At 44.4% G+C, this 23,519-nt stretch overlaps 1 long non-coding RNA gene across 1 annotated transcript; it reads left to right on the top strand.

Moving 5' to 3' along the window:
* The first annotated feature begins 2,182 nt into the window (after nt 1-2,182).
* LOC137374946 (uncharacterized) lies at nt 2,183-23,037 on the top strand. Its single transcript, XR_010975926.1, has 3 exons — nt 2,183-2,231; nt 4,742-4,880; nt 22,426-23,037. It is a non-coding gene; the product is annotated as an uncharacterized lncRNA (long non-coding RNA).
* The last annotated feature ends 482 nt before the right edge of the window (nt 23,038-23,519 follow it).

Genomic DNA, 23,519 nt, shown 5'->3' on the forward strand with positions numbered 1-23,519 from the left:
CGCTTGTTGATTTCTGCATCTAGAGACAGGTTACTGGTGATAGTTGAGCTTAGGTAGGTGAACTCTTGAACCACTTCCAGAGCGTGGTCGCCAATATTGATGGATGGAGCATTTCTGACATCCTGCCCCATGATGTTCGTTTTCTTGAGGCTGATGGTTAGGCCAAATTCATTGCAGGCAGACGCAAACCTGTCGATGAGACTCTGCAGGCATTCTTCAGTGTGAGATGTTAAAGCAGCATCGTCAGCAAAGAGGAGTTCTCTGATGAGGACTTTCCGTACTTTGGACTTCGCTCTTAGACGGGCAAGGTTGAACAACCTGCCACCTGATCTTGTGTGGAGGAAAATTCCTTCTTCAGAGGATTTGAACGCATGTGAAAGCAGCAGGGAGAAGAAAATCCCAAAAAGTGTGGGTGCGAGAACACAGCCCTGTTTCACACCACTCAGGATAGGAAAGGGCTCTGATGAGGAGCCACCATGTTGAATTGTGCCTTTCATATTGTCATGGAATGAGGTGATGATACTTAGTAGCTTTGGTGGACATCCGATCTTTTCTAGTAGTCTATTCTAGTAGTCTAGTCTAGTGCCCATTTATACTAATCCTACACTAATCCCATATTCCTACCAAACATCCCCACCTGTCCCTATATTTCCCTACCACCTACCTATACTAGTGACAATTTATAATGGCCAATTTACCTATCAACCTGCAAGTCTTTTGGCTTGTGGGAGGAAACCGGAGCACCCGGAGAAAACCCACGCAGACACAGGGAGAACTTGCAAACTCCACACAGGCAGTACCCGGAATCGAACCCAGGTCCCTGGAGCTGTGAGGCTGCGGTGCTAACCACTGCGCCACTGAAAGCTGATTGATTCAATGGATTGGACAGAACGACCAAGAAAGAAAACAAATAAAATCTGAAACACATAGAAATTCTTATCAATGTCAAGTATCACTACATATGGATTTTTATGTGATCCTGGATGCTCCTGTAATCATGCATTCCCACTAGTATGACTGAATTTAGTCGAGCCAGCAGGGATCCTGACACCAGACTGAAAAGGCAAGGACACCATGCCTCAGCACTTCGGAGCCCACCTGCCACGATTGTGAGAAACGTAGCCCACTTAATAATAATTTACACCAAGTCAAACTCTGAAGAAGTAAGTTTATTTAACGTTCTTGCAAGATCGGGTGTCCTACAAGCAGGCACACCGATCAACATATTCAGTTCATGTTTATACAATACAGCGCAGTGGTTAGCACTGCAGCCTCACAGCTGCAGGGACAGCTGCAGGGACCCCGGTTCGTTTCTGGGTACTGCCTGTGTGGAGTTTGCTAGTTCTCCCTGTGTCTGCGTGGGTTTTCTCCGGGTGCTCCGGTTTCCTCCCACAAGCCAAAGACTTGCAGGTTGATAGGTTAATTGGCCATTATAAATTGTCACTAGTATAGGTAGGTGGTAGGGAAATATGGGGACAGGTGGGGATCTTTGGTAGGAATATGGGATTAGTGTGGGATTAGTATAAATAGGTGGTTGATGGTCGGCACAGACTCGGTGGGCCGAAGGGCCTGTTTCAGTGCTGTATCTCTAATCTAAAAAAAAAATCTAAATCCATTTGTCCACGCCTTTATTTTACATTATTGGTTATAACGTATTATGACACTAACCTATCCTATGGTTGCTACAGTCTCCTCCTCTGTTTACTTCTCCCCCTACTCTAACGTTCTAGCCCCTGACTCTTGTTTTTGTTTTACCTTATTTGGCTCTCCATTCTTTTGCAAGCCTCCTGTGTGTGTGTTAACTTGCAGCTGTCAGTTACTCATTCACTACATCCTTTGTTCTAACTCTTGCTGTTTTTCTTTTCTCTGCATAAGCACAATTTTTAACTGCCGTACTGTCTCAAGGTCTTTACTCACATCCCCTTATCAGTTCCCTTGTTCAGTGATTTCATTATGTTGTGTCGAAATAACTTCTTGGTAATTTTCCACAAGCTGTAGAAACAACATTTCAGTATTTTTTATTCTCACAACGATTCAATGGTACTTGGGCAATTAACAGCTCAGCATAGGGGTCCTTGTCCCTTTAAGGATGGGGATTCCGCCTCCAAGAAATGCCAGCCAATCAGAAGGCCAGCAGCTCAGAGTATTGGCAGTGCCACTGGGAGCGGTGGCCACTGCTGGTACTACACTAGGCCTGGGACCAAGCCCAGTGCTGGAACCCCAGTCCCAAGGTAAGTGAGATGGGGCGGTCAGGGCCAGTCTGGCAGGCCCCAGTGAGGGGAGTGGGGGTGCAGGTGGCCATTGTGGGAGGGTGGGTTAGTGAAGGGCTGGCTTTTGCTGCCTGGGGTCCTCCATGCCTAAGGAGGAGGCCCCCCCTTCCTCAAGCCAGCAGGGAGGCTGGCCTTGTTTTACTGGGTGACATTCCATGTGGTGGAGGCCCCCCTGCCGTGGTTTAATTCCAGCAGCGTGGGAAGAGACCCTTAAGTGGTTATTGATTGGCCACTTAAAGGCGTCATTTGGCCTCTGGGTGGGAAGGGAGAGAGAAGATGACAGACCCTCCAACCCCATCCCCTCACCCACATTCTGTTGAATTCTATGGACGCCCCCTCCTCCTATGCTGTCTCCGGGTGGCCCATTAAATTCAGCCCATAGTATGCAGTCATGGTGAGCCACTGGAACACTAGCAGAGATGAACCAGGAGTGTCACAGGCTGAGAGAGGGAAAAAGTTGCCAATGTGAATTGGGGTGGAGCAGAAAGAATGTGCTAGCAAGAACTGAGGACTGGAGAATGCCAGCGTGAACCAAAGCCCCAATATTTAACTGTATTTGGGACAGGCAGGGTGAGGGGTTGCACGCAACACAGGCCATTTTCACTCCCAGGTCTAATACTCAGTGTCCCGCCTGAAACCGGTCAGAATGACACAAAAGTCGACGGGCGGGGCTGGAAAATTGGTCAGGAGGACGACGCCCCTGAAAGCCCAAGGGAACAGTTGGCAAGGAAACTTAAGAAGGTATGGGCAGAAGAGGGACAGATGTTGTGGGTGGGTTCGGGCCTATTGTGATGAAGGAGAGAAAGCCCAAGGTTTCGTTGTTGGGTCACTTGGAGCACTTCCCATCAGTCTTGGCCAAGTGGAATCTTAAGAAAATGTGACAAGAACCGGGCCTCTTCTGGCCTGATGCAGATTACCATTATCATTCTCTGGCAGTTACCACCTTGATATCGGGAGTGAAAATGGTGTGTGTATCCTGATGACATGCTCAGTCATCGAAAAAAAGGAAAGAACGTGCATTTATGTAGCACTTTGCATGTCCACAGGACACTTCAAACACTTTACAGCCAATGAAGTACTTTTGAAGTACAGTCACTGTTTTAATGTAGGAAACATGGCAGCCAATTTGCACACAGCAAGATCCCACAAACAGCAGTGTGATAATGACAGATAATCTGTTTTAGTGATGTTGATTAACAGATAAATATTAGTCAGGACATCGGGAAGAACTCCCCTGCACTTCTTAAAAATAGTACCGTGGAATTAATTATATCCACCCGAGAAGGCAGATGGGGCCTTGGTTTGTTGTCTCATTTGAAAGTGCAGCACTCCTTCAGTACTGCACTGGAATGTCCGCTGAGATTTTTGTGCTCAAGTCTCTGGAGTGAGACTTGAACCCACAACCTACTGACTTGAACGGTGAACGTGTGACTGGAGAGTTTGGTGGCCATGTGACTGAGGGAGCCGATGACTGGCTCGGTAACCATTCAGTGCTTGCTTTTGACTGAATGTTGACTTAACTTGCATTGTTTATTTTCATTGGAAATTCCTTTTACTTTTTTTTCAGTTCTTTGTAATGTTCCACCTCCACTAATCTCCATTGATGAATAAGTCATCATCCGCCCCCAACAAAACACCCACTCTTGCTCGCTTCACCATGTCCAGGTGTTGCATCACTGTCATTCAATCAATAATGTTGCAATGTTTTCAGTGAATATGCCTATGTCACTAACACATCCCTATCTCTGTAATCTCCTCCAGCCCTACAACTCTCCGATACTTCTGCAGTCCTCCAATTCTGGCTTCTTGATTTTAATCGCTCCACTATTGGCAGTCTTTCCTTCACCTGCCAAGCTTCACCCTAAGCTCAGGAATTCCCTCTTACACCTCTCCACCTTCCTTCCTCACTTAATTTCTTTAAGACACTCCTTAAAGCCTACCTCTTTGACCAAGTTTGTGGTCATTTGCCCTCATAGCTCCTGATGTGGTTTGGTGTCAAATTCTGTTTGATAACGCTCCTGTGAGGTGCCTTGGGATGTTTTATACTGTTGAAGACGCTATATAGATACAAGTTGTTGTTTTTGTTGTGCTAAGGAGTTTGCTGTTCCAGCTATAGTCCTGAAATTGCTAGACACTGATTCAGGTGAGGAGTTTTGCTGATGGGACCACACATGATAGAATGGGTGCAGAGGTCAGCGCACCTGACTTGTTGCACCCCCAATCTTGCTGCTGCTAGAAATCAGCAGGAGTGGCATAACTTTGGCAGGCTTATTTCCATGTCCATTTCGACAGTCTATGCTCTCACCAAGTGAGACTCTTTGGCCAGAGCAGAATCTACTGTTAATTATTGAGTGCGATGAATTCCATTGAACAGAATATCTCACATCTTCACAGTGAATTTTAATATGTTAAATCTCCAAACCAAACGCACAATTTTATTTTCGCCTTTTATTTCCCCTTTTCTTCTGAAGGTGTTGCCTTGTGAAGGTACAGACGATGGCAGACATCCTCCAGTGTCTACAACTGCCGTACCACTCCCCGAATGGCTGTGAGCAAGGCTAGATGGCACATTGGCCAGGCTATTCAACCGTGAGAGGTCATCAAAGCCAAGTACGTTTCTGTCCTATTGGGCATTCCTTCCTCACTCCCTTCGCATTTCCATTGGTGGCCATGTCTTCAGCTGCTGTGGAATTCCCCTCTGCCTCTCCAAATCATTGTCTTTCTTTTAAGAGCCCCTTTGAGCTCACCTCTTGACCAATCTTTTGGTCATTCCTTCTCTTTAGCTCAACATCAATCAGAGGCCATCTTTTCCCCCACTGGTCCTCTCACACTTTATTTGCACTTTAAAAGAAGAAGCAATTGTTTAATTGGCAATAAGAAACAGCTTGGAAAATCTCTTACAAATCTAACAGCCTGCAAATTAAGCCCAAAAGCCGCAAGGCTATTTATTCAAAATGTAGCAGGTGGATCAGAAGTTCAGAACACCTTCACTGATCTGACTCCTTTCAGCTGCAGACTCCAGTAAGCCTGGACTTGACAGCATACAAGTACTGAGCAGTATCATGTTGCCCTTGGTTACACGGTTGCTAAGCTCTGGCTACAGACTCGCTGCTCAACAGATGTCAGTTTAAAATTAAATCCGATTTTATAGTGAGATTTACCTTTTTAAGATGGTCTTCATGTCAGCTTCAGTTTTATCCTTCCTAAAACAACAAGACGGGGAATTCCTACCAGCAAAAAAGACGGGAGAATGTCGACTGAGAATTTGGGAGAAATCTGCTTTCCTCCACCAACCAAGACTAGTCTAATCATGCCTCCCAAAAGCTGTCATTCCCACTTGCTGAGAGTGTCCCTTTGCTGTTCCAGCTTCCATTCCCCCTCTCCACCTTCCCCATTTCCCTCTCCCCCTCCCTCATTTCTTTTCCCTCCCTTTCTGTGCTGCAGTATCTTGTTCCCTCACTCCTTATGGCACTGGAAGCTACACATTGGTGGAAGTCGACCATCTCCAGTTCACTCACTTGAGAGTTATTCTAACTCAATTCTTCTTACATAGGACTTTAATCCAATGGTAACATAGCAACATAGGAGCAGGAGTAGGCCTTTCAGCCCTTGAGCCTGTTTCCTTATTCAATGAAATCATGGCTGATCTGTATCTCAATTCCGACCGTTCACTTTGGCTCCATATCCCTTAGCAAAAATCTATCCATCTCAGATTTTAAATGATTACTTGAGCTACCATTTACTGCTCTTTGTAGGAGAGAGTTCCACATCTCTATCACCCTTTGCATGAAGAAGTGTTTTTCTAACCTCTCTCCAGAATGGCCTGGCTCTGATTTTATGGTCATATTCCCTAGTCCTGGACTCCCCAACCAGAGGAACATGTTTCTCGCTATCTACCCTATCAATTCTTTTCAAAATCTTAAAAACATTAATCAATCACCCTTTTGTCGTTGGAGTCACCAGTGTTGGTTCTGCTTCCTCAGCCTTGATGTTTTGAACTGATAATTCCGGATATGCATCTATGTGCTGTATGTGGTTGGTAATGGCTCATTAGCTGTAATGCTTGTAATTCTCTGCTCATCATATTTCTCCTCATTAAGTTGAGTTTCCAGATGAAATTGCTGTTTAAAATAAAGAAAAAAAAATGTTAACACTATCCTGACTTGGACATATATTAAAATTATCACAACTTGGAAATATCTCGGCCGTTCCTTCATTGTGGCTGGGTCAAAACCCTGGAAGTTCCTAACTAACAACATTGTAGGAGTACGTTCACCACATGAACTGCAGCGGTTCAAGTAGAAGGCTCATCACCACCTTTGAGGGCATTTAGCTACAGAAAATAAATGTCGGCCTTCCCAGCAAAGCCCAGATTCCGAGAACACATTAAAAATAAATATAGTGATCATAAACCCATCACATCTTAAAGGCTAATGTCATTGTTAATTTGACTGGAAAGTGGTATTAAAGGGTTTGCAACAGGCCGTCAGGGTATAGACATTCAGGCCAATCTTGAATTATCTGAGCATATGTATCCTGCATTGTATTTGGCACAAATGGACAGGTGATTTTCAAAAGGAAGAAGGAAAATGATTGAGTTCATGCAAGAACAAGAGGGAAATGAGGAGAATTGTTTTCACGCAGTGAGTTGTTACAATCCAGAATTCACTGCCTGAAATGATAATGGAAACAGATTCAATAGTAACTTTCAAAAGGGAAATGGAAACTTACTAATTGGATAGGCATGATGGGCCGAATGGTCTCCATTGTGCTGTATGACTTTAAGATTCAACTTGTTAAATCATGGTTAAGCCATAGAAGATATCAAGTAATTTTCCTACATTGCAACAGTGACTACACTTCAAAAGTACGTAATTGATTGAAGTGTGCTTTGGGTCATCCTGAGGTTGTGAAAAGCTCTATAGAAATGCCCGTCTCTTTCTTTCTGTCTTTCTTTCTGACCTTTCATTCTTATCTCTATATTCAGGTGAGATCACATTTTTTTTTTATTCATTCATGGGATGTGGGCGTCGCTGGCCAGGCCAGCATTTATTGCCCATCCCTCATTGCCCTTAAGAAGGTGGTGGTGAGCTGCCTTCTTGAACCGTTGCAATCCATGTGGGGTAGGTACCCCCACAGTGCTGTTAGGAAGGGAGTTCCAGGATTTTGACCCAGCGACAGTGAAGGAACGGCGATATAGTTCCAAGTCAGGATGGTGTGTGACTTGGAGGGGAACTTGCAGGTGCTGGTGTTCCCATGTATGTGCTGCCCTTGTCCTTCTAGTTGGTAGAGGTCGCGGGTTTGGAAGGTGCTGTCTAAGGAGACTTGGTGCATTGCTGCAGTGCATCTTGTAGATGGTACACACTGCTGCCACTGTGTGTCGATGGTGGAGGGAGTGAATGTTTGTAGATGAGGTACCAATCAAGCGGGCGGCTTTGTCCTGGATGGTGTCGAGCTTCTTGAGTGTTGTTGGAGCTGCACCCAAATAGGCAAGTGGGGAGTATTCCATCACACACCTGACTTGTGCCTTGTAGATGGTGGACAGGCTTTGGGGAGTATTTGTAAATAAGAACAAGGGTTTTAAAATTATATAGTGTTAAAAATGGGGAGGCAAGAATAAGGGTGATAGAGGATTGAGAGAGTACTAGAATGTAGGCGATGAAATTTTGGACAAATTGAAATTTGTGTAAGGTAGAGTATAGGTGTCTCACCAGGAAACTGTTGGCATGTTGGACAACGGCGTGCTCACAGTTTCGACCCTGGAGTGTTACATCCTTAATTTATATGGAACGTACAGCACATTCAGTGCAACTAGTCTGTGCTGGTGTTTATAATCCAAAAGAGTCTCCGCCCATTCTGTCTACCTCACTTCAACCTTTCCACATATCCTTCTATTCGCTTTTCTCTCAGGTATTCCTCTCGTTACCTTTTGAAAGCATCTAAGCTATTTGCCTCAACTACCTCCTGTGATAGCGAATTCCACATTCTAACCATTCTCTGGTAAAAGAAATTTCCCCTTATTTCCCTATTGGATTTATTTGTAACTGTGTTGTATTTATGACCCCTAGTTTTTGATTCTCACAAAAGTGGAAACATTCTCTCCATATCTACCTTGTCCAACCTATTCATCAGTTTGAAGACCTTTATCAGGACTCCTCAAAGTCTTTTCTTCTCTAAGCCCCAGCCAGTTAAATCTTTCCTGATACCTTTAATCTCTCAATTTTGGTGCCATAATTGCAAATCCTTTTTGCACATTCTCCAGTGTTTCTATTCTCTTTAGCCAATGGTTCTGCCTTGCAAGGCTGTGTTAGTAATGCAGCCTTGCAGAATTACCCATTTAATGTTTAGCAGCAAATATGTTCAATAATCACTCAGGTAGTTCAGGAATATGTACATGCTGGAGACCTGAGTACCATTATCTTAACTGAACTGGATAATGCATGCCCTCTGTGTCATGTTTCTCCCTAGACTGAGTTCCAAAACTCCAATCTCACCCATTACTCGGACCACCTATTTCCACCCCTGCGACAATTTTTATTATACATTCTTGGGTTGTGAGCATCGCTGGCAAGGCCAGCATTTTATTGTTCATCCCTAATTTCCCTTGAGCAGGTGGTGGTGAGCTGCCTACAACCGAGTGACTTGCTCAGCCATTTCTGAGGGCAGTTAAAAGTCAACCACATTGGTTTGGGTCTGGAGTCACATGTACCCCAGACCGGATAAGGAAGGCAGATTTCCTTTCCTGAAGGACATTAGTGAACTAGATGGGATTCTACAACAATCTGGTAGTTTCATGATCATTATTAATGAGATTAGCATTTTATGCCAGATTTATCAATTTATTGGATTTTAAACCACGAGCTGCTATGGTGGGATTTGAACTCATATCACCACAGCATTTGTCCAAGCCTCTAGGACTACTAATCCATCATGCCTTTGTCATCTCCAGACCAGACTTTCAAAACTCTCCTCCCTGATTTCCTCAACTGTACCCTTTAGAAACTTCAACTCGCCTAAAACTGCACTGTCTGTAACTCATCCACATTATGTCCCACTTTTGTGTCACCTGTCCTTCACCACCTGAACTGGCTCACCATTTCCTAACACACTGATTTCAAAATACGTGTCTTTTTTTACAAATCACTCCATGATCTCACCCAGCTGTTCCACTGCAAGCCCCTCTAGTTTTAAGTCACAGCTCATGTCCTCCAGTATTCCTAATTTGGCTAACTGTTTATTCTACCCTATCTCCATATTCCCCCGATGGTTCTGATGCCTTCAACAATCTTGCCTTGGTATTTCAGAATTCTCTTCCCGCCCCGTCACGTTGATATAGCTCTCCTCGTCTTTGAAAACCTCCTGATACTGTTACGACTGACCGCTCCAGTCAAAGCCCCCAATAAAAATATACGATTCTGATTGTGGTGGGACCAATACACTGTTAATCCAATCCCGTCATTCCACAGATTGGCTAACATATCATTTAAAACTTTCCAAATTAAAGAGAGACCCAGCCAAATTGTACCATCTATTAACCCCCGAATGAGGTTAACCAAACCAGTTGTCTTTAAATCAACAAATTAACTTTTTAATTAGAAGAACTAAATTCATAAACACTCTGAAGATATAAACAACATTTAAAATAGAAAAAATTAGAATCCTTGCAAATTTACAAGGATTGTTGCACGAAGTCCTCACAGGATGTTGCTTTCCTTCTCCAGTGAATTTCAGCAATTAATGACTTGCAAACACTTTCAACAGAATCAATCTGACTTTAGAGTTTTTGGGCGACAAAAGATTGTCACAGTCTAACTTTCCTTTCTTCAGTTTAAATTACCAGAGATCTCTGTTTTGGCTTGACTTTTTTTTTGAATTTTGAAAGATAATAATTAAACAGACTAAAATCCTATTCCTTCAGTTTAAATGGTTGCGAGCTCTTTTTCAGGTGTGCTTATCACAGCTGTGTCCTCTGTGTCTTCTGTCTGTTAGAACAAACTGTCTCACTAAAAGCCAGTTCAAACTGAATTGTAACAAATGTATTGCATCAGGCTCACTCCCAGTGGCTATATCTATGGTAATGAGAATGCACCCTTTGAATCACAGTCTCCAAATGGCTGTTTCTAAGGCAACGAAAATGTACCTTCCTATAACTCCTAAGGCTTGCCGGCTCTTAAAGCAATACTAATCCCTTGCAAGCCTTAAAGGCAAACCGCATATTCCGAATAAAAACTACAGGACCGTGACAATACTGAAAAGCGATTTACAAGCATGGTTCCAGGAATGAGGGATTACAGTTACATGGATACACTGGAGAAGCTGGGGTTCTTCACCTTAGAGCAGAGAAGGCTAAGAGGAGATTTGATAGAGTTGTTTAAAATCATGAAGGGATTAGATAGAGTAAATAAAAAAGAAACTGTTTCCAATTGCTGAAGGGACAATAACCAGGCACAGATTCAAGGTGTTCGGCATAAGAACCAGAGGCAACATGAGGTAAAGCGTTTTGATGCAGTGATTGGTTAAGATTTAGAGGCCCACGAGGACATGGGTTCAAATCCTACCCCAGTAGCTGGTGGAATTTAAATCCAATTAATTAATAAAAAAATCTGGAATTGAAAGTTAGTCTCAGTAATGGTACCATGAAACTATCAGTGATTGTTGTAAAAACCCATCTGGTTCACTAATGCCCTTTCTGGAAGGAAATCTGTCGTCTTTACTTGGTCTGTCCGACATGTGACTCCAGACCCACAGCAATGTGCTGACTCTTAACTGCCCTCTGAAATGGCCTAGGAAGCCACTCAGTTTTCAAAGGCAATTAGGGATGGGTGACAAATGCTGGCCTTGCCAGCAACGCCCACATCCCATGAAAGTATAAAATAAATTTGGAATGCATTGCCTGATAGGGCAGTGGATACAGATTGAATAGCAGCCTTCAGAAATGAATTGGATAAATAGTTGAAAGAGAAAAAATTGCAGGGAGATGAGGAAAGAACCCAGGTATGGGAATAACTGGACTGTTTTTTGAAAGAGTGGGCGCAGATTCGATGAGCTGAACGGCCTCCTTCTGTGCTGCATTATTCTCTTATTCTATGCTGCATTTGAATTTTGTCTGTTTTTTCTCCTAACTCTTCTCATAATTCCTACTTGATGAAAGCATTCAATAGGGTAGATAAAGAGAAACTATTTCCTCTCATGGGGGATATCCAAAACACGAAGGTATCATCTTAAAAGTACAGCCAGACCTTTCAAGAATGAAATCAGAAAGAAATTCACACAAATTATGATACAAATCTGGAATTGTCTTTTCCACAAAGATTGTGAATGCTGGGGGAAATGGAAGAAGCTTTCAAGACTGAGACTGATAGATTTTTGTTAGATAAGGCTATCAAGGGGTATGAGTGAAGGTGGGTAAATGGAGTTGAAGTACAGATGGGCTATGATCTGATTGAATGGTAGAACAGGCTGGAGGGGATGAATGACCTATTACTCTATATTCAGTGTCATTTTCCTCCACCCTGAGGGTGTTTAAGAACATAAGAACATAAGAAATAGGAGCAGGAGTAGGCCATTCAGCCCTCGTGCCAGCTCTGTCACTCAATTAGATCATGGCTGATGTTATCTTGGCCTCAACTCCACTTTCCTGCCTGTTCCCCTTAACCTTTGATTCCCTGTAGTTCAAAAATCTGTCTGTCGAGGCCTTGAATATATTCAAGGACCCAGCCTCCACAGTTCTCTGGGATAGAGAATTCCAAATCTTCATGATCCTCAGAGAAGAAATTCCTCCTCATCTCCATCTTGAATGGGTGACATCTTATTCTGAAACTGTGCCCGCAATTTCTAGGTTCCCCCACAAGGGGAAACATCCTCTCAGCATCCACCCTGTCGAGCCCTCTCAGAATCTTATACGTTTCAATCAGATCACCACTCATTCTTCTAAACTCTAATAAGTATAGGCCCAACCTGCTCAACCTTTCCTTATAAGTACATCCCTTCTTAAATAAGGGGACCAAAACTGAATGTAGTACTCTAGGTGTGGTCTCACCAACACCCTGTACAGTTGTAGCAAGACTTCCCGACTTGTATATTCCATCCTCCTTGAAATAAAAGCCTTCCTAATTACTTGTTTTATCTGCATGGTAACCTTTTGTATTTGATGTATGGGGACACGGTGATCCCTTTCTACTGCAACATTCTGCAGTCTCTCTCCATTTAAATATTTTGCTTGTCTACTCTTCCTAACAAAGAGGATAATGTTACATTTTCCCACATTATATTTGGTCTGCCAAATTTTTGCCCACTCTCTTAACCTATCTATACCTCTTTGCAGACTCGTTGGACAGGATTTTACTTCCAGGTATGGGAAGCAGAAGTCGGGACTGTATCCAGGTTCCGAACCATCCCCAAGGTGAGGGGTGGGGCTGGGGGGAATGGTGGGTGAATCAGTCACGGGCCCCGATTTTCATCAGGATGGCCAACTAATGACAAGAGGGTGGGTTCATGGTCCAATTAAGGTTGACGGGTGGGCCAGTCAGAGGGCTTCCAGCTTGAAAGGAGCAGCAAGCTGCAATAGAGGGTAAGTAAGGGAAAGGGCGCTTCAAATGAAGGTGCTCTTTCTACAACTTTTTAAAACTGAAATTAAAAACTGGATCTTGTAGCCAGGCCACCACTGTGGGGGGACAGGGTGGGGTATGGGGGGGGGGGGGGGGAGGCCACCTCCAGGCAGTTAAACTGGCCCCCGCCACTTGCAGGGATCTGGAGGTGAACTGGAAAATCCCGGGGCTGGGATAGAAGCAGGGAACAGGCACAGTGTCCTGTAGGGCTAGTTGTATAGCGCCCACTCGCCTCTGATCCTGGCCCCACCAGAGTATATAAATGAAGCCCTTTGTATTCTCCTCACAACTTGCTTTCCCATCTATCTTTGTATTGTCTGCAAATTTGGCTCCAATATACTTGTTCGGTTCATCCAAATCATTAATATAGATTGTAAAGTGCTGAGGTTCCAAAACTGATCTTGTGGCATCCCACTAGTTACAGTTTGCCAAGCTGAAAATGACCCATTTATCCCAACTCTCTGTTTCCTGTTAGTTAGCCAATCTGTACTAATATATTACCCCCAACACTATGAGCTCTTATCTTGCATACTAACCTTTTATGTGGCACCTTATTGAATGACTTTTGGAAATCCAAATATACTTCTTCCTTGGCATCCTTGTCTCGAGAGACGATGGGTAAGCGCCTGGAGGTGGTCAGTGGATTGTGAAGCAACGCCTGGAGTGGCTATAAAGGCCAATTCTAGAGTGACAGACTCTTCCACAGGTGCTACAGATAAAATTGGTTGTCGGGGCTGTTACACAGTTGGCTCTCCCCTTGTGTTGCTATCTGTTTTCCTGCCAACTGCTAAGTCTCTTCGACTCGCCACACTTTAGCCCTGCCTTTATGGCTGTCCGCCAGCTCTGGCGATGGCTGGCAACTGACTCCCACGACTTGCGATCAATGTCACAAGACTTCATGTCATGCTTGCAGACATCTTTAAAGTAGAGACATGGACGGCCAGTGGGTCTGATACCAGTGAAGAGCTCGCTGTACAATGTGTCCTTGGGGATCCTGCCATCTTCCATGAGGCTCACATGCAAGCCATCTCAAGCGCCGCTGGCTCAGTAGGGTGTATACACTGGGGATGTTGGCCACCTCGAGGACTTCTGTGTTGGAGATACGGTCCTGCCACCTAATGCCAAGGATTCTCTGGAGGCAGCAAAGATGGAATGAATTGAGACGTTGCTCTTGGCTGACATACGTTGTCCAGGCCTCGCTGCCGTAGAGCAAGGTACTGAGGACACAGGCTTGATACACTCGGACTTTTGTGTTCCGTGTCAGTGCACCATTTTCCCACACTCTCTTGGCCAGTCTGGACATAGCAGTGGAAGCCTTTTCCATGCGCTTGTTGATTTCTGCATTGAGAGACAGGTTACTGGTGATAGTTGAGCCTAGGTAGGTGAACTCTTGAACCACTTCCAGAGCGTGGTCGCCGATATTGATGGATGGAGCATTTCTGACGTCCTGTCCCATGATGTTCGTTTTCTTGAGGCTGATGGTTAGGCCAAATTCATTGCAGGCAGCCGCAATCCTGTCGATGAGTCTCTGCAGACACTCTTCAGTGTGATATTTTAATGCAGCATCGTCAACAAAGAGGAGTTCCCTGATGAAGACTTTCTGTACTTTGGACTTCGCTCTTAGATGGGCAAGGTTGAACAACCTGCCACCTTTTGGAAATCCAAATATACTAGATCTACTGATTTCCTTTTATCTACCCTGCTCATTACATCCTCAAAGCATTCTGATAAATTTCTCAAACACAATTTTCCTTTCATTAAACTAAGTTGACTCTGTTTGACTGCATTATGATTTTCTAACTATCCTGCTACTACTTCCTTAATAATGGATTCCAGTATTTTCCCAATGACAGATGTTAGACTGACTGGTTTCTTGCTTTTTGCCTCCCTTCGATCTTGAATAGGGGTCATTATATATTTGCGGTTACATTTGCGGTTTTCCAATCTGCTGAGCCCTTTCTAAAACCTAGGAATTTTGGAAGATTACAACCAATGCATCCGCTATCTCTGCAGCCATTAGAATGCAGACCATCAGGTGCAGGGGACTTGTCAGCCTTAGACCCTATTAGTTTGCCTCACACTTTTTCTCTCGTGATATTGATAGTTTTAAATTCCTCCCTCCCTTTTGCTCGCTGATTTTCTACTATCATTTGAACGTTTTTAGTGTCTTCTACCACTCCATTAAAAGTGCCACATAAACACAAGCTGTTGTGGATTTGATCTGGTCTGGGGAAGAGTTCAGAAAGCAACAATGAAATAAGCACATGGAACTCAAACAAGTGGATATTGGGAGTGGTTCTGCAACTCCAGTGTGTGCAGTGTCGGTGTGCCAGATAAAATAGACATAGTAAGCTTTTATTCACATATTACTATCCATTCTGCAATGGCTATATAAGACTTTGAGTGCTAGAGGGAACTCATACACATTCATATGTGGAAAGTCAGAGATGTACAAAGAACCAAATCATCAGAGGCATGAATAAAAAATGATAGCAGCTAACCTGAACACCAAACAAGCTTATGTGGCAACAACATACATACAGAACATGATGACATATGGGACTCACATTTGTCCTCCATAATTAAACCTATCAAAGATGCAACACACCTCGGGGAACTTCAATGCTGCGGGAGTCCTTAGTATGTGAGCATTGCTACTTGTATCTCATATGCACTACATGTAAGGGGTAGTGTTTTATTATCATCAATTTAATTTAATAAAGAGTACTAACTAGATGTTTCAATGCTTCCTCATCCTTGAGCTTATGTTAGAGCTGAAGGATGCATGCTATTATCCTATAATACCACTACATAAGGCCAATGGGGAGGAATGACAATGTGAATCCAACATAATGGAGTGACTCTGACATCTTGGAAGTTACATCGAATTACATCGAATTTGCAGAAACAGACCTTTCTCCTGAATTCCTTATTGGGTTTATTAGTGACGACCAGATACTTATGGCCCCTTGTTTTTGACTGCCCCACATGTCTCTATGTCTACAGTATCATAGCCTTTCATAAGTTTAAAGACATCTATCTGGTCACCCCTCAACCTTCCCTTTTCTATCGAAAGAGCCACATCCTTTCCTGATCTTTATAATGTCTCAGTTCTGGTATCTTTCTTGCACCTCTTCCTTGCGTCTAGAAATCACAGGTATGAATTTTATTTCATGGGCTGTGAGCAGATATTTCCCATGGTGCAGTCTCTATGACTGTCACTCCCAGATGGTAGTGCTAGCTTGCCGAATTAACCCCTTTTATTGCAAGGAATAAAAAACATGGTTAATAAAGCAAGGATCTAAGTTAGAATCAAAAACCAAGACCGAAATTTTACGACTCCCACCCACCCCCCAATCCCACAAAGAGCAGGATGGTGGTGGGGGGGGGGAGGGCATAAAATGGAGAGGGAGGCTCAGAGGGCCCTTCCCGACCCGCTGATCTCTCCGCCGCCACTTTACGCAGGGTGGCAGCGAAAAATGGCCCGCCTGCCCCAGGTCAATCAAGGCCCTGAAGTGGCTAGTTAATGGCCACTTAAGAGACTCTGCCCGCCGCCACAGGGATTTTACCTCTCGCTGGCGGACAGCCCAGGCCTGAGAAAAGCCGCCTGTTAAAAGTAGGCGGCTTTCCGAAGCCCGGGGGGGTGGGTGGGGGGATCCTCCTGATCAAGCACCCTATGCCCGACGGAGGTCTGCCACCAATGCCCCAACCACCCCCAACGCCCCCAGTCCCCAAATCGACTGCCCTTGCCTTGCCGGGGCCCACCCAATTGTCCTTACCTGTTCTCTGGGGCTCCCCAACATCATCCATCTTCAGCTGGGTTGCAGTCCAAGCAGTGGTCACTGCTCCCGGTGGAGCTGCTGGGACAGAGAGCTGCTGGCCCGCCAATTGGTCGGCAGCTCCATTAGGTGGGACTTCCTGCCTCAATCCCCCACCGACCTTTCAGTCGGTGGATGGTCCCGTCCGCCAAGGGTAAAATTCAGGCCCAAGTATTAAAATGTCAATACTACAAATACGACAAATGTAAGCAACTAATCATTGACATGAGAAAAGATTAATCTAAACGCTTCAAGGTGTGGAAGTAAAGCTACACAAACATAAATTGAGAGTTAAGATCACTTCTGACTGAAATTGAAGCAGGTTTTGGTAAAGTAGATACAACCAAAGAAGGCAAAATCATTAAAAGAACAATGAAAGTCTTTTTTAAGAGGGGAAAGAGGTCAAATGGGTGATTAACCTTTTAATCAAGCAAATCTCATCTGCTTTCATTAGACTGAATTGATCAGTTCTTTAAGTAACTTACCAGCGGTTATAACAATACTAGTGTCACATAGAAATTAGAAAAATAGAGCAATTGAACATTCATTGCACAAATCCCCAGACAGTATATACTCAATCATAGAATCTTACAGTGCAGAAGGAGGCCATTTGGCCCATCGTGTCTGTCCAGGCTCTTTGAAAGAGCTATCCAATTTTTTTTTTATTCATTCATGGGATGTGGGCGTCACTGGCTATGCCAGTATTTATTGCCCATCCCTAATTGCTCTTGAGAAGGTGGTGGTGAGCTGTCTTCTTGAACCGCTGCAGTCCATTTGGGATAGGTATACCCACAGTGCTGTTAGGAAGGGAGTTCCAGGATTTTGACCCAGCGACAGTGAAGGAACGGCGATATAGTTCCAAGTCAGGATGATGTGTGACTTGGAGGGGAACTTGCAGGTGCTGGTGTTCCCATGTATTTGCTGTCCTTGTCCTTCTAGTTGGTAGAGGTCGCGGGTTTGGAAGGTGCTGTCGAAGGAGCCTTGGTGCATTGCTGCAGTGCATCTTGTAGATGGTACACACTGCTGCCACTGTGCGTCGGTGGTAGAGGGAGTGAATGTTTGTAGATGGTGTGCCAATCATGTGGGCTGCTTTGTCCTGGATGGTGTCGAGCTTCTTGAGTGTTGTTGGAGCTGCACCCATCCAGGCAAGTGGAGAGTATTCCATTACACTCCTGACTTGTGCCTTGTAGATGGTGGACAGGCTTTGGGGAGTCAGGAGGTGGGTTACTCGCCACAGGATTCCTAGCCTCTGACCTGCTCTTGTAGCCACGGTATTTATATGGCTACTCCAGTTCAGTTTCTGGTCAATGGTAGCCCCTAGGATGTTGACAGTGGGGGATTCAGTGATGGTAATGCCGTTGAATGTCAAGGGGAGATGGTTAGATTCTCTCTTGTTGGAGATGGTCATGGCCTGGCACTTGTGTGGCGCGAATGTTACTTGCCGCTTATCAGCCCAAGCCTGGATATTGTCCAGGTCTTGCTGCATTTCTGCACGGACTGCTTCAGTATCTGAGGAGTCACGAATGGTGCTGAACATTGTGCAATCATCAGCGAACATCCCCAATCTGACCTTATGATTGAAGGAAGGTCATTGATGAAGCAGCTGAAGATGGTTGGGCCTAGGACACGACCCTGAGGAACTCCTGCAGTGATGTCCTGGAACTCAGATGATTGACCTCCAACAACCACAACCATCTTCCTTTGCGCTAGGTAAGACTCCAGCAAGCGGAAGGTTTTCCCCCTGGTTCCCATTGACCTCAGTTTTGCTAGGGCTCCTTGATGCCATATTCGGTCAAATGCTGCCTTGATGTCAAGGGCTGTGACTCTCACCTCACCTCTTGAGTTCATCTCTTTTGTCCATGTTTGAACCAAGGCTGTAATGAAGTCAGGAGCTGAGTGGCCCTGGCAGTACCTAAACTGAGCATCACTGAGCAGATTATTGCTAAGCAAGTGCCGCTTGATGGCACTGTTGATGACACCTTCCATCACTTTACTGATGATTGAGAGTAGACTGATGGGGTGGTAATTGGCTGGGTTGGACTTGTCCTGCTTTTTGTGTACAGGATATACCTGGGCAATTTTCCACATTGCAGGGTAGATGCCAGTGTTGTAGCTGTACTGGAACAGCTTGGCTAGGGGCGTGGCAAGTTCTGGAGCACAGGTCTTCAGTACTATTGTTGGAATATTGTCAGGGCCCATAGCTTTTGCAGTATCCAGTGCCTTCAGTCGTTCCTTGATATCACACGGAGTGAATCGAATTGGCTGAAGTCTGGCAACTGTGATGTTGGGGACTTCAGGAGGAGGCCGAGATGGATCATCAACTCGGCACTTCTGGCTGAAGATTGTTGCAAATGCTTCAGCCTTATCTTTCGCACTGATGTGCTGGGTTCCCCCATCATTGAGGATGGGGATATTTGTGGAGCCACCTCCTCCAGTTAGTTGTTTAATTGTCCACCACCATTCACGGCTGGATGTGGCAGAGCTTAGATCTGATCCGTTGGTTATGGGATCGCTTAGCTCTGTCTATCGCATGCTGCTTACACAGTTTGGCATGCAAGTAGTTCTGGGTTTTAGCTTCACCAGGTTGACACCTCATTTTGAGGTATGCCTGGTGCTGCTCCTGGCTTGCCCTCCTGCACTCTTCATTGAACCAGGGTTGGTCTCCTGGCTTGATGGTAATGGTAGAGTGGGGGATATGCCGGGCCATGAGGTTAAATATTGTGGATGAGCGCAATTCTGTTGCTGCTGATGGCCCACAGCGCCTCATGGATGCCCAGTTTTGCATTGCTAGATCTGTTCGAAATCTATCCCATCTAGCACGGTGATAGTGCCACACAACACGATGGAGGGTATTCTCAATGTGAAGGCGGGACTTCGTTTCCACAAGTACTGTGCGGTGGTCACTCCTACCAATACTGTCATGGACAGAAGCATCTGTGGCAGGCAGATTGGTGAGGACAAGGTCAAGTATGTTTTTCCCTCGTGTTGGTTCCCCCACTACCTGCCGCAGACCCAGTCTAGCAGCGATGCCCTTTAGGACTCGGCCAGCTCGGTCAGTAGTGGTGCTACCGAGCCACTCTTGGTGATGGACATTGAAGTCCCCCATCCAGAGTACATTTTGTGCCCTTGCCACCCTCAGTCCTTCCTCCAAGTGGTGTTCAACATGGAGGAGTACTGAGTCATCAGCTGAGGGAGGGCGGTAGGTGATAATCAGTAGGAGGTTACCTTGCCCATGTTTGACCTGATGCCATGAGACTTCACGGGATCCGGAGTTTATGTTGAGGACTCCCAGGACAACTCCCTCCCTACTGTATACCACTGTGCCACCACCTCGGGTGGGTCTGTCCTGCCGGTGGGACAGGACATACCCGGGGATGGTGATGGCAATGTCTGGAACATTGTCTGTAAGGTATGATTCCGTGAGTATGACTATGTCAGACTGTTGCTTGACTAGTCTGTGGGACAGCTCTCCTAACTTTGGCACAAGCCCCCAGATGTTAGTAAGGAGGACTTTGCAGGGTCGACAGGGCTGGGTTTGCCGTTGTCGTTTCTGGTGCATGGGTCGATGCCGGGTGGTCCGTCCGGTTTCATTCCTTTTTATAGACTTTGTAGCGGTTAGGTACAACTGAGTGGCTTGCTCGGCCATTTCAGAGGGCATGTCAGAGTTAACCACATTGCTGTGGGTCTGGAGTCACATGTAGGCAGACCAGGTAAGGACAGCAGATTTCCTTCCCTAAAGGTCATTAGTGAACCAGATGGGTTCTTACAACAATCGACAATGGTTTCATGGCCATCATTAGACTAGCTTTTAATTCCAGATTTATTATTTAAATTCAAATTCCACCTTCTGCTGTGGTGGGATTCGAACCCATGTCCCCAGAGCAATACCCTGGGTCTCTGGGTTACTAGTCCAGTGATCATACCACTACCCCACCGCCTACCCCACTTCTACTTCACCTGCTCTTTTCCGGCCCCCTTACAAATTAAAATTTTTAAGTATTTATCCAATTTCCATTAGAAAATTATTATTGAAACCGCCTCCAACACTATTTCGGGCAGTGCGTTGCCAATCATAACAACTCACTGGCTGCATAAGAAAAGTTCTCCTCATCTCCCCTCTGGTTCTTTTGTCAATGATTTCAGTTCTGTGTGGTTTGTTTACCAACCCATCTGCCAGTAGAAACAATTTCTCCTGCTTTAGTCTGTGGAAATCCCTCATAAATTTGAAGACTTCTCTTAAATCTCTGACTAACCTTTGCTCTATGGAGAAAAATCCCAGCTTCTCTAGTCTCTCCACATAACTGAAATCCTTCATTGATGATATCAGGAACGCTAAATTAAAACAGAGCGCCTGAACAGCAATCTTAACACACAGCTAATACCAAATGATGGGGATATAGAATAAAGTAGAAATATTTGCATTTATAGTGTTGTTTATGTAGCTAATATAGGAGCCATCCTACAAGCAGCTGTGAAATGAAGGAATCGTTTGTTCCTAACAGTTTGCTGCTCTTCTCAAAAAGTATCTCAAAATGCGGCTCCTGCATTATTTTTTTGAAGTGTAGCAGATGCAGAAGCCATTCTGCATACACCAAGATGATATATACAGTAATAAGGTGAATGACCAGTTAAACTGACACTTCAATCAGTACGAACTACAGGAAAAGATAAGCCATGAATTTGGCAATTCCACAATAGTTTTGCTATCAAAAGACTTGCATTGATGTAGCACTGTGCAAGACCTTAGGGATATTCTAAAGTGCTTTATAACCAATGAGGTGCTTTTTTTTTTGAAGTGTAGTCTCTGTTATTATATAGAAACGCAGCAGCCAATTTGCACATGGCAAGCTCCCACAAACAGCAATGTGATAATGGCCAGATCACATGTTTTAGTGATGTTGCTTGAGGGATAAATATTGGCCAAGACACAGGTAAGAACCTCCCACTCTTCTTCAAAATAGTTCTTCTACATCCACCGTGACATAGCGGGCACAACCTCAGTTTAACATCTTATTCAAAGCTCAGCAGCTCTGGAAATGTCAGCCTACATTTTGTGCTCACGTTCCTGGAGTGGGACTTGAATCCACAACCAACTGCAAGTACTATGACTGCATAGTGAGGCTGATACCTGTTTTGATAAAGGAAGCAATCTGGTACTATTTAGGGACACTAGCTGATACATTTTAACCACTGATCAGTTAACAGAGGGTTAAGCTAATACAACTCCATGCCAGACTTCCTGATATACACTCCCAGAATGGATTGCTCCACACTGGGAGTGTGAATTTTAACATCAGAAATAATAAATAAACACAAGTACAGCTAGGTCACAACAATCAGCGAAATAAATTTTCATTGTTCCTTGAGATGTAACTGAATTAGTGACTAAGGGATCTGCAACATTCAAATTTTCCAAAACTCTAAGCCGATGCTTCACTGCAGTACCGAGGGAGTGCTGTATTGCTGGAGGTACTGGCTTTAATAGGATTTCTATTAGAGTTGCCAACACTCCAGGAGTCTTCAGGAATTAAAGACTAATCTCCAGGGCAATGCTGCGAGCAAAGCTTGGGAGAAAGATTATTGCAGAAATAAAAACTGTGTTTTTAAAGAATTTCTTTGAACCCTTTTAGTTACGAGTTATAAAAATATTGGACATGGGGGCAAAAGACTGACAGTCAAGATTCATTCAATCAGTTAATGAAGAGTCTAATCACTTTCTGATTGTTGTAGGAAGCCAGTACACAGCGAGGATGGACAGATCGGGCAACCAAAGGTGAGAGAGTGAGGGCGAGGTGGTTGGAGGCAGAACATCATGCGATGAAACCTCCAGGAATATGTCCAACCAGTGTTGAGCACCCTAACTTCACGAAAAAGCTCCTGCTGCACTCTTCAAAGAAAAGTCCTGGTCAACTTTTATTGACTGCTCAACATTGTCAAAAAGGAAGGCTGTATAGTCAGTCATTCATATTGCTGCTTATGGGACCTACTCCATACTTACATAACAACCGTAACTGCACAGCAGTAAATAATCCATTAGTTATTAAGGCACTTTGGAATGTCCTGATGACATCATACAGCACTACATAAATACGAGTTCCTTGATGAGCTTTTCTCAAATTGTACCTAATGGGCTAAGGATGGCATTAGGTGGAAAAGTGACTCTAAATGAAACAGCAGTTGTTTATAAATAAAGATGATTGGTTATGTGTCAGGAATGAGCTCAATTGCTTCCTGATCGATACCAGGGCTAGGCAATTCATAAATGTTGATGGTTCCGGTGATGTTGTAATTGTCTAAGGAGGCCAAGATGAAAAGAGAAGTTAACTATCGCAGAGACGCTCATCAAGCTGGATGATAGGAGAATCTTATCAATAATAAATAAGTGTAAAGATGATGCACATTTGTGTGCTGGCATGTCTGTATTTATGGTTACACCATGATGCCCTCAAACTTGGAGCAGGAGAAGGCTTTGGTCAAACTTCTCTATGATGTGAGGTGATAATTAGAGCAAATGACTTGGCGTGACAAAACATCCTGTGACAGGCATGCAAATCTCCACATGTAACATGATTTACTGTCTGAGTACTGTACCATAGAAATCTTGGGCTGTCCATCTGCAAATGCAACTTGTGGGTCATCTTAGCTTGGCATCTTCCTTAAGGCATGCTGCCTTCTTCCACATTTGTCATGATGTTGAGTCTGGCTGGCACCTGCTCTTTGGGTTGAAATTGTCTTGGGCGGTAGAGTAATATGGGAGGCTTTACATGGACTGTTTATTTTACACTCTGCCTGATATTCAGTTTCACACAAGTAAATAGAACTGA

The sequence above is a fragment of the Heterodontus francisci genome, chromosome 11 (genome assembly GCF_036365525.1).
Source record: "Heterodontus francisci isolate sHetFra1 chromosome 11, sHetFra1.hap1, whole genome shotgun sequence".
NCBI classification, from domain to species: Eukaryota; Metazoa; Chordata; class Chondrichthyes; order Heterodontiformes; family Heterodontidae; genus Heterodontus; species Heterodontus francisci.